A 10,972-nucleotide genomic window follows, 5' to 3' on the forward strand; every position below is an offset into this window, starting at 1 on the left:
TTGCTATTGAGGTATTTGGTCTGTGACGAAGGGGGAATTTGATGTTCCACGCTGCAACAAGAGCAATACGGACTTCTCCATTGATTGGGCTGTGGCCATGTATAGCACTCTGCAGAGGCACCTGAGATTCAATTGGGTGGTTCTGTGAGGCATGAATCCTGATTGGTCCTTAGCCTGTTTGCCAAGGCCTTTGCCAGCACACTGGCTTCAAGATGCAGAAGCGATGTGGGCCTGTATGAACTACATTCCTCAGGAGGTTTACCCTTTTTCGGGAAACCGAAATAGTGGCCTGCCTCTGGTCACCTGGCAGAAAACCCTCCTTACTTGCCGCTTGAAACATTATAGCATAGGCTTCGCTACATTGTCCGCTCTACCTTTATATAGTTCTACAGGCAGGCCAGGTTTCCAGATTGCGAGTCTTGGATGGTCCCCTCTATTCCTTTTGACCGTCAAGTCCTGTTCTAATGCACACCTATCATCAGCAGATAGATTAGGGAGGTAGGGAGAGATCCATGAAGAGGTCAGCGCAGTCTTCTCCAGACCTATCAGAAGTAGTCTGTCTCACTCGAAGCCCTCACAGGCTTGACCACACATGGAGTGCCGGAGTTCTGTGTGAATTCAACAGCGTCTCTCACCAACTAATCATTCTGCTCAAACATCATGGCAAATCGGCAGCATATTATGATTATTCTGAGGGGTTCATCGATTTGTTGTCTTGTGGGGCACTCCACCCAAGCGGTCATCACTGTGTGTTGGATGGTCATTTTCTTGTTGTTCGCTTGGATGACCCTTCTTCCCATAGTTGTGCTTGCTGTCTGAGCGTGCGCCAGCACTCAAGTTAATTCCAGGGCTCTTTTGGCTCAGTGAAATGCCATGGCTTTCTTTCTGCCACCATTAGAAGTCTCGCAGGATATAACATCATATATTTAAGGTCTTTTGCCCTGAGTGCTTTTTTAACTTCGTCAAAACTGCGAAGCTGGTGTTGTACCTGCAGTGTCAAATCCGGGAAGAAGGGAATCATCGCATTTTCATAGGCTAGGTCCCCATGGGAGTGAGTGGCCTGTAGGATAGCATTGCGGTCTCGATGGTTGAAGAACTGGGCTATGATCGTCTGTGGTGGAGCACCAGGTTTAGGCGGAGGTATCAGCGCCCTATGTGCTTGGTCGACAGAAATAACATTTGAGAGATGCTTGGGTCACAGGCTTTTCACAATTAAGGTCCCCCCGAAAAAGGTCTACACTGGGTTCTTCCTCCCCCTTGGGGACCCCACCCACCCTGATATTATTTCTGCCAGCTCTACCTTATTGGTCCTTATGTTTTGCCGCCCAAAATACTGGACTTGCTCTTTTAGCTTTTTGGATGAGGATTGTAGTTGGTTGATGTGCGTTTTTGCAGTGGTGACCTTTTCTGTCATCTTTTTAAAGTGGTCTCTAAGTAGATTTATATCTATTGTCACCGCGTATATTTTGGGTTCCTGGGTGTTCTTTAGGTCACAGATGGCCGCCATTATGGCCCCCAGGGAGGGCTCTGCCGTATGGTGTCCTGCGCAGACGTGTCCACAGAGTGTCTGGGCATCATGTATTTGTCCATCTTCTTAGACTGAGTGAGCGGTGTTTCTTTGGGCATCACCATGGCCCCGAAGGAGAGGCATCCTCTCTGTTTGGGCCACTGTTCCTTCATGAGAGCGTTGCACTGCTTCAAGTTGCCCCCACGAGCGAGCGGTGTCCTGCTGGTATGTATCCCTGCGTTTGGAGGTCTCCCCAGCGTTTAAGTCTGTAGGCCCAAGGCCACCCGGTTTGAAACCGCCACCCTTCCTTGTGCAGGCATTCATGTGACACTCCCTGTCACCCTCTGGCCCCAGCACAGTATGGGTGTGGACTTAGGGATTTCGTTGTGGGCCAAGGCCGCCCGCTCGATTTACTTGAATGCGCCAGGACACCCGTGGGTAACAGTGCGCTTTACAAGCCTAAATAACATAACATAGTGTTCTGGTTTTAATGCTTCGTGAGGCCACCTTCCCAACAGCATGGTCTGCCCCCATGCCCCAATGCTGCTGCGCTCTTTTGCAATGTCTCTGGGCCCTATGCTCCTTTACTCCCAGTATTTGGTCACTGAATGTGCCCATTTGGGTTACTTTATGGAGAGAGGTTGGTGGGGCTTTTCACTGGGGGACTGCGGCTGGCCTCAAAGGCTTCAGATCTCATGTCCCATCCCCCGCTGCATCAGGAAGGCCTTTAGCAGGCGTCTTCCCCCATCGAGGCAGTAGCCTAGATGTCTCTGTGTGGCAAGTACTGGATAGTGTTGTGCCCGCAAAGGAAGGACCCCCCCTATGGGCGTTAGGCCAAGCCGGGTGTCCCCCGTCCCTCCCACTCCAGTAATACAATGAAAAAGGTTGTGGATATGGGGAAAGATATCTTTTTTTTTTTCTTTCCTCTTTTTCTTGCTTTGTAAATGGCCCAGTACAGATGAGGACAAATGGTAACTGAATGTGTGGCAGTCAATGTATCCAGGCGGTTCTTGATCATGTCTGCCCCGGGTCTGAGTCTTCTTTCACAGGAGGACTCAGTTCGTCTCCTCGGGAGGGATCCGGAAAAATCAAAGAAAATTAGGTCAGGCCGCTGTCCTGTGTTAAATGGAAAGAGGTAGTGCTCCCATCACCCGTTTCCTATTATTGTGAGGTGCCTAAGTGTAGTAAGGGGTTGTTATGGTGCTCAACGTGAGGTGCCCTGCATTCCCGCCCACCAGCCCCTAAACAAAAACAACCCAGGCACTTGCCTGGACCCACAACTGTCTGGGACCGTGGGGTGGGGAGTCCCAGCCTCCGCTTCCCTCGTTGGAGTACCAGACTCGGGGGCGTTGCTCCAGGAGCGATCACCTTCGGTGCTGTCTTCCTCGGGTCGGGGCGTCTCTCCTTGCGGCAGATCCACGGCTCCTCTGCGCTGGTTGTAGGTGTCATCCACGCCTTCCCTTTGCTCTGCGTCTTCCGTCTTTCCTGGCTCTGCCTTGTAGCTGCTCTCGGCTTGTAGCCATAAGGCGTCTTTCTCCGCCCCACCTCCTTGGCTCGTGGCTACCGAAAAGAGAGTTCCGGCTTGTCCCGCTGGAATGCACAGTCCGCTTCCGGCTGGGGCCTCCTCGGCCGCCATGTTGGAGAGGTCAGAGTGCTCCATCACGGGAGGGAAACCACCACATTGCCTCCTTTCCAGGAATGGACGAGTGGGCCATTCGGAAACTGGATAGTGGGAGAGGAACTCCGTATTCGTCTGTAGTTTCCCCAGGACATGCAAAGTACGAAAGCAAAAAGGCTGTAAGGCAAGGAACCAGCGGAGCACTTTTGGGTTGGAGTCTTTGTGTAGGGAAAGCCAGGTCAGGGGGGCATGGTCTGTAAGTAGAAGGAACTGTCATCCTAGGAGGTAGTATTGTAGGGCTTCTACTGCCCACTTGATGGCCAAACATTCTTTTTCTATGGTGGCGTATCTTGTCTCCCTGGGAAATAGTTTCCTACTCAAAAAAAGGATGGAACGCAGATCGCCTCTATCATCGGGCTGGGAAAGGACAGCACCAAGTTCCCTACCAGAGGCGTTTGTTTGAAGCCCAAAGGTCCTGTTGTAATTGGGGCAAGCAAGGACAGGGGCATTACATAGGGTCTTTTTCAGGAGGGAGAAACTGTGTTCCTGAGGAGAGGACCATTGGAGGGGTTTCCCTACTGTGGCTTTAATCAGGAGGTCAGTGGGAGGAGTAGCGATGTCAGAGAAATGGATGATAAACCGCCAATAATAACCCACCAACCCTAAAAAGGAGCAGACATCCTTCCTGGTGCTAGGATGGGGAATGTTTGTGATGGCTTCCAGTTTGTTTATTTGGGGTTTGATTTTTCCTGCCTGGATGTCATACCCGAGGTACTCGATGTGATCCATACCAAGAGTGTTTTTTTGGGGGTTGATAGTGAGGCCTGCCCTTTTGAGGGTGTTTAGAACTGCTTCTAGATGTGTGAGGTGTGTTTCCCAGTCAGGACTGTGAACGACTATGTCGTCCAGGTAAGCGACGGCGTATGTGTGGTGGTCACGCAATAGGACATCCATCAACCTCTGAAACGTGGCCTGGGCACCGTGTAGGCCGAAGGGAAAGACCTTGAACTTAAAAAGGCCCGAAGGGGTAGAGAAGGCGGTCTTTTCTTTGGCCTCCTCAGCAAGGGGGATTTGCCAGTAGCCTCTTTGAGGTCAATTGTGAACATTATCCTGGCACCCCCCAACCATTCTATGATCTCATCGGCGCAAGGCAATGGGGTACTCATCGAACTTAGATATGGCATTAAGCTGACGAAAATTGATACAGAACCTTATGCTCCCATCTGGTTTGGAAACGAGAACCAATGGGGAGGACCAGGCGCTGAGGGAAGGCTTTATAATGTCTGCCTCCAACATAGCCTTTATCTCCTGGTCCACTGCCAGCCTTCATGCAGTGGGTTAACAGTCTGGTTTCAGTTTTATCGGTCCGGCCCCTGCTGTGTCTATTGTGTGTTCTACTAAGGTCGTCCGTCCCCGTGCCCCTGACAGTACATCAGAGTACGCATTGCATAGGGCAAGCATTTGATGTGTTTGCACTTTTGTCTGCAGTACACCCAAGGGAACAGCCTCGTCCTCTGCTGAAGAGGGAGCGACTAGAGGGATGTCGAGGGATTTGTCGAGGGATACATGTAGTACCGGTTTATCTTTGTATGAAGACGCCAACAAAGGGCCTTCCCATGCTTTTATAAGGTTCACATGGTAGGTCTGGCCTGTCTGTGTTTTACGGGGGGTGGCTATACGGTAGGAGACTGTGGTGACTCTGTTCAATACCTTGTAAGGGCCCTGCCATGTGGCTAACAACTTCTTGTCTGTGCTGAGAAGAAGGATCAGGACATAGTCTCCTGCTTTGAATTCCCTGATTTTGGTGTGCTTATCATACTATTTTTTCTGTATGGTCTGTGCTTTTTCCATGTTTGCATGGACCTCCTCCCAGAGAGATGCCAGAGTGTCTCTTAAATTCCTGCTATATTGCAGAAGAGGCTTGCTTTCGTCCTCGTCCTCCACCCTCTGTTCGACTGCCATGTCAAAGAGAGTGCGATGTTTCCTCCCGAACAATAGTTCGAACGAGGAGAAACCTGTGGATTTTTGTGCACGGGTTCGTATGGCGAACAGTATCAGGGGTATTTGTCGATCCCAGTCCCTTCCTGCTTTGTTAATGGATTTGTTTAGCATGGTCTTAATTGTTCTAGTGTACCTCTCGACCAGGCCGTCTGTTTGGGGGTGGCAGACAGCTGTGCGTATTTGCTTAATTCCCAAGAGGTCACATGTCTGTTTCATGAGGCGTGATACAAACGGGGTGCCGTGGTCAGTTAACAACTCACGGGGAAACCCCACATGCGAAAAGAAGGAGAACATAGCTTGGGCTGCAGCTGTGGTAGTGATGCTGGTCAGGAGTATGGCCTCCGGGTAGCGAGTGGCGTAATTCACTGATAGAAGCAGGTTTTGGGGTCCACGAGAGGAAGGGAAAAGGTATCCCACAAGATCCATTCCCACCCTCTGAAAGGGAACATCAATAATCAGGAGCGGGTGTAACGGGGCCTTGGGAAGAGAGGGGTTATTGACCAACTGGCACCTAACACACGAGGCACAGTATTTAGCCACCTCGTGATAAACCCCAGGCCAGTAGAAGTTCTCTAAGAGATATTTTAGTGTATGCTCCTTCCCGTAATGGCCACCTCCTGTTTGGCTATGGGCGAGGTCCAATACTTGTTCTCTTATCGGTTTTGGGACTAACAGCTGTTCTTTATGGTGTCCCTCCCCGTGTTATCCTATACAACAAACCCCTTTTTACACAGAACAATGGGCCTATCTTCTCAGGATGGTCCTCTTGGGTTTGATCCCAGGCGTGTTTCAAAGTGCCGTCATCTCTCTGAGTGGCACGGAAGTTCTGACCCGGTGTCTGGGATGCATCTGAGGAAAGAACAGGAGATGATAGAATACAATGGGCTTTTCGGTATAAAGCCCGTTCTTCTCTTTTTTCTCTGCGGGACTTTGTTCTTTTGGGCTTGGAGCCTTCTATGCCTTCCTGGGAGAATGGGGCATGACCCAACCACCCCAACCCAGAAGATGTAGGGATGAGGGATGATAGGTACTCCTGGAACCTGGGTAGATCGGTGCCTAGGAGGACAGATTCAGGGAGAAAGGGCATCACCCCCACTTTCCTTAACTGGGGTTCCCCGTCTATCTCTAATAGGACCTCAGCAAGGGTGTACATCCTCTTTTCCCCACGTACACAAGTGACCTGTATGCAGTCCCTCCCAAGGAGTTGAGAATCGGGTATAAGGTCCTTGCTGACAATGGTGTAGTGACATCCGGTGCCTAACAGGGCCAACACTGGTTTCCCATTCATGTGTATGTTCTTTTTATAGAGCTGCGTGGTCTCTCCTGCTATTCAGACACGGCCAAATGTTCTTAAACAAACAACAAACAAAATGAACAGATAGTAAGTACACAAAGCCAGGCTCCCACACTTTGCTCCCCACAAAGACCCAAGAGCAGAATAAAAAATCCAGTAATCAGATTATACCAACACCCCAGTATGTATCGCAGGGTCGCCAAGACTACCTCAACAGGGGAGGAAACATCTTGAGACTGATGGCAGAAATACCAACACTAAAACACCTCTCCTTGAACAACCTGCTATTGATCAAGTTCTTCGCTCAGGGAGAGAAGAAGCAGATGGAACAAACCCTGTCTACTTGGAAGACTAAGTAGATAGTATCATTAATTTTAAATGCAGCTCAAGAGTTTGAAGCCTGGGGCATTACACTTTCAAAGCCCACTAGGCAAGGCTGCTATCAAGTTCATCACTCGGGAGAGAAGAAGCAGATGGAACAAACCCTGTCTACTTGGAACACTGAGGCGATAGTATCATTAATTTTAAATGCAGCTCAAGAGTTTGAAGCCTGTGGCATAACACTTTCAAAGCCCGCAAGGCAAAGCTATCCATTACCCTTGCTACTTTCACAAAAAAGTATACCTCCAATCCTGGTAAATTCCTGTATACTCAGTACTACAAAGCGCTAGAGGAAAAAAGAGAGACACTGAGCAAGAATTAATGAAGCAGTGGGAGAATTAGAATGAGCATAAATGGCACTGGATTGCAACAACCCTAAATGACACTGCAAGGGAATGGCCCGTTAAAGATAGAGCTAAAAAAGGTAACCAATTGTCATTAAATCTACTATCCTGGAACATCGCTGGGCAAAACAGGAACTGCAGGCCAACTCTCCACCAGACAACTAGAAAACATATGAGATCATTGCCCTCCAAGAGACTTGGTTGATTACCCCAGTTCAAGTGTCAGGTTATACTCTTCACCTCGTCAAAGCAATAAGACAAAAGCGGTATGGGAGGCCAAAGAGTGGCCTCACAGTTTACGTCTCCGCTGCATTGAATATTACATCTAACCAGTTGCCTAACTCTACAATAGATATGCAAATAATTAACATTGATTATTGGCACAGTCATGCAACAAGCTCAATAATTTTGATAAATGTTTACTCACATCCAAGCAAAGGGAAAAAACCTGCGCTATTTGATAAACTAACTTCAACGATAATGGGAATAAGGTTCGATAAACCAATATGGAAAATAGTTGTAACAGGCAACTTCAGTTCCAATTTAATTCACACATCAGATGAAGATGAACATCTAGCAGCTGTCAGGTCCCTCCCAAGTAGACAGAATTCTTTATTCACTAATATTTCACATTATTTTATATATTTCTTTACTGGAATATTGTTATGGGTTTAACTAACTTAATCAATAAAGAATTATTAGAATTGCAATAATTGCTCCAAGTCACTCCATATGGTATTTCAGTGCAGTTCTGAGTGGAGATTAGGATGGATAGTGAGAGTTAAATCTACAGCAGCCGTGTTTAGGAAGCTGGCTCTGTATATACTATACCAAAGTAAGGTATAGTGTACACAGAGTCCAGTGGAACCCCAAAGGTAGGCAGAGGTAAAGTAGATAATACCTTACTCTCTATTTGTGGTAGTGTGGGCGAGCAATAAGGCTTTATCAGAGGGTAGTATTAAGCTTTTATTGTACACACACAGACAAGAAAGGATGTCACACACTCAAAGACTGAACTCGGACCAATTTGTTTGTATAAAAATGTTGTTTAGTTGTATTTCATTTTCTAGAACCAAGCCCAGCCTGGTACAGGTAAGTATAATAATACTTTCCAAGTTTTATGCAGTGAAATACAATTTGAATGCAGTTGAATGCAATTGAATTGGTTACAGATAAGTAATTTGTTTATAAAACAGTTTGAATTACTTTTCAGATTACTTTTTAAGTTACTTTTTCTACTCAGTGTGACATGCCTAGATATTACACTGGGACCCAAAAATTCTAGACGAGTGTCTAGAGATAACAAGTGCACTACTTAATGCCCAAAAGGGGCGTAATCAAATTTTTCAACATAAATGGTACTTAGATATGGCACATATATCAATGGCAAATGATCAATTATACATAAATCACAAACATTGAAATACTACGGTGACAATTAAAGCAGCAAATAGATTTCCAGATGCAGGATAAATTTGTTTATCTTTTAATTTCTTTGTGAATAAAGATGACACGATTCACAGAACATTGCTTGTATTCAGCAGTAGTCTGTATTTCCAATTTCATAACAACAAATCCCAATGCATTTCGGGCTATTAACTCAGCCCTTCGTCAGGGGAATCTACGAAAACAAACAATACTTTAATGAGCTGAAATGTATACATCAAAAAAAGTCACAGCATAAGTATACGTACAATCATGATGCTTGAGGAAAGTCAGGGTATTGTTTAAAAAAGAGAGAAAGCCTTATGATTATTGCATCAAGAGCACAGTACCACCACCACGAAGAAAATTGAAAAAGAAAAAGAAAACAATGTGCTATACACTCCCATACACTGAAACCAGTTTCGTAACAATGCATTGCACTATCAAAGCTTCCATCCTTGGTCTTTGAAAAGACACCTACCTTTTTCTCAACTGCTAAGGATTAGGCGTATATCTTCTGACTCAGAGTCATGCGTGCAGACCATGCAAGATTTCAAAAATAAGTTTCTAGCCAGGGGTTACCCCCCCCAAAGTGGTTAATGATGCTGAAAACAGAGCATTGATGAAAAGTCGTGATACCCTTTTACTCAAGCAAAACAAGCCTGCCGGTCCTAATCGAGAAGTATTTGTATCTACTTTCTCGAGCAATTCTGATTTGATCAAAAAAAGTATCCTACATCGTTGGGATCTTCTACAAAATGAATCTGATTTCAAAGATCTTTTTTCTGAGCCACCTCTATTCGCTTACAAGAGATCAAGTAATTTAAAGGAAATCTTGAACCAGTCTATCGTTAGGCCTAAAACTGTCTTCAAAGGTATGATGACTTGTATGAATTGCTCAAATTGTCATAATGTTATCACCGGCAGATATGTGACACATCCATGGTCCGGCAAAAAGATTGTTTTAAATTTTGATGCAAATTGCAATAGTCACCATGTCATCTATTTCATTAAATGCCCGTGCGATTTGTACTATGTTGGTTAAACCGAAAGGGCAATACGTGTTCGAATCACTGAGCACAAGAGTAGAATTCGTACAAAGACCACAAGTTCACCGCTTGCAGTTCATTGGTCAGACAAAAAACATTCAATAGCACAATTAAGATTCTGTGTTTTGGAGAAAGTAACATTACGTTCTGATAGGGACATGACTAAGTTTTTGCTACAACGTGAAGCCTATTGGATTTGGTTCATGCAAAGCCTCCTTCCCAAGGGGCTTAATGATAAGTTTGAATTGGCTTGCTTTCTGTAAATTCCCCCAAAATGGTTTCCATTATTTATGTAAGAGGATGTTAACATACTGTTTTCGGAGCAATGTGTAACCACTCGGATATTCAATCGCACTTTATGATTGTTGCATCAGTTGTCTTTCTTCTTTTTTTTCACTTTTATCTTGAAGTAAAAATGAGCATTTGCGCACACTGGTGTTTTCACTCTTTTATTATGTTTTCTTCTTGTTTTCTTTTGTAACATTTGCGTGGATTCATTTTACTAAGATGGCGGCTAGTATTCCGTTTACTGCATCAGTGCAGCAATGAATACAGTCCTGTTTCCATGTTGAGCTCGGCTTTATAGCATGTGACCAGATGACGTTTTTCGAACGCAACATTTGGCGTGTTTCTGTCGTGGATCACAGTCTGGTTCGGTAAGCATTTTGTAGTCACTGGGAGACTGAGTCAGTTTGGTTCCTAATCTTTCGTTAAAGAAAGTTTGAGAGACATCAACTCAGTTTCTGTTTACTTTTCCTGTAGATGTTGGAATGGTGCCGTAACTTCACTTTTGGAGTTTTTTCTTGGTGATATCAGTGGCGGGATACGGACGTTAATTGGTTACCGACCCGTTACGCAGATGTTAAATCTACTCTCGCGGTGCACAGCCGGTAAGCGGACTGCACATATCATGGTTATGTGCATTAGTGTGGGAATGTTCATGAGAATCCTGATTTGTTATTCCAATTTGTTGTAGTGCAACCGTAGGACATTTGAAGACATCTTCTGGTTTACTTCGTAAAAGTTTTTGAACTAAGCCGTGTGTGTTCCCACGCATTGTATGACACTAAGGTACGCTTTTTTTGAATTCGGATACTAGACTGAAACTGGTTTCAGTGTATGGGAGTGTATAGCTCATTGTTTTCTTTTTCTTTTTCAATTTTCTTCGTGGTGGTGGTACTGTGCTCTTGATGCAATAAACATAAGGCTTTCTCTCTTTTTTAAACAATACCCTGACTTTCCTCGAGCATCATGATTGTACGTATACTTATGCTGTGACTTTTTTTGATGTATACATTTCAGCTCATTAAAGTATTGTTTGTTTTCGTAGATTCCCCTGACGAAGGGCTGAGT

Source organism: Triturus cristatus, chromosome 11, assembly GCF_964204655.1.
Source record: "Triturus cristatus chromosome 11, aTriCri1.1, whole genome shotgun sequence".
NCBI lineage: Eukaryota > Metazoa > Chordata > Amphibia > Caudata > Salamandridae > Triturus > Triturus cristatus.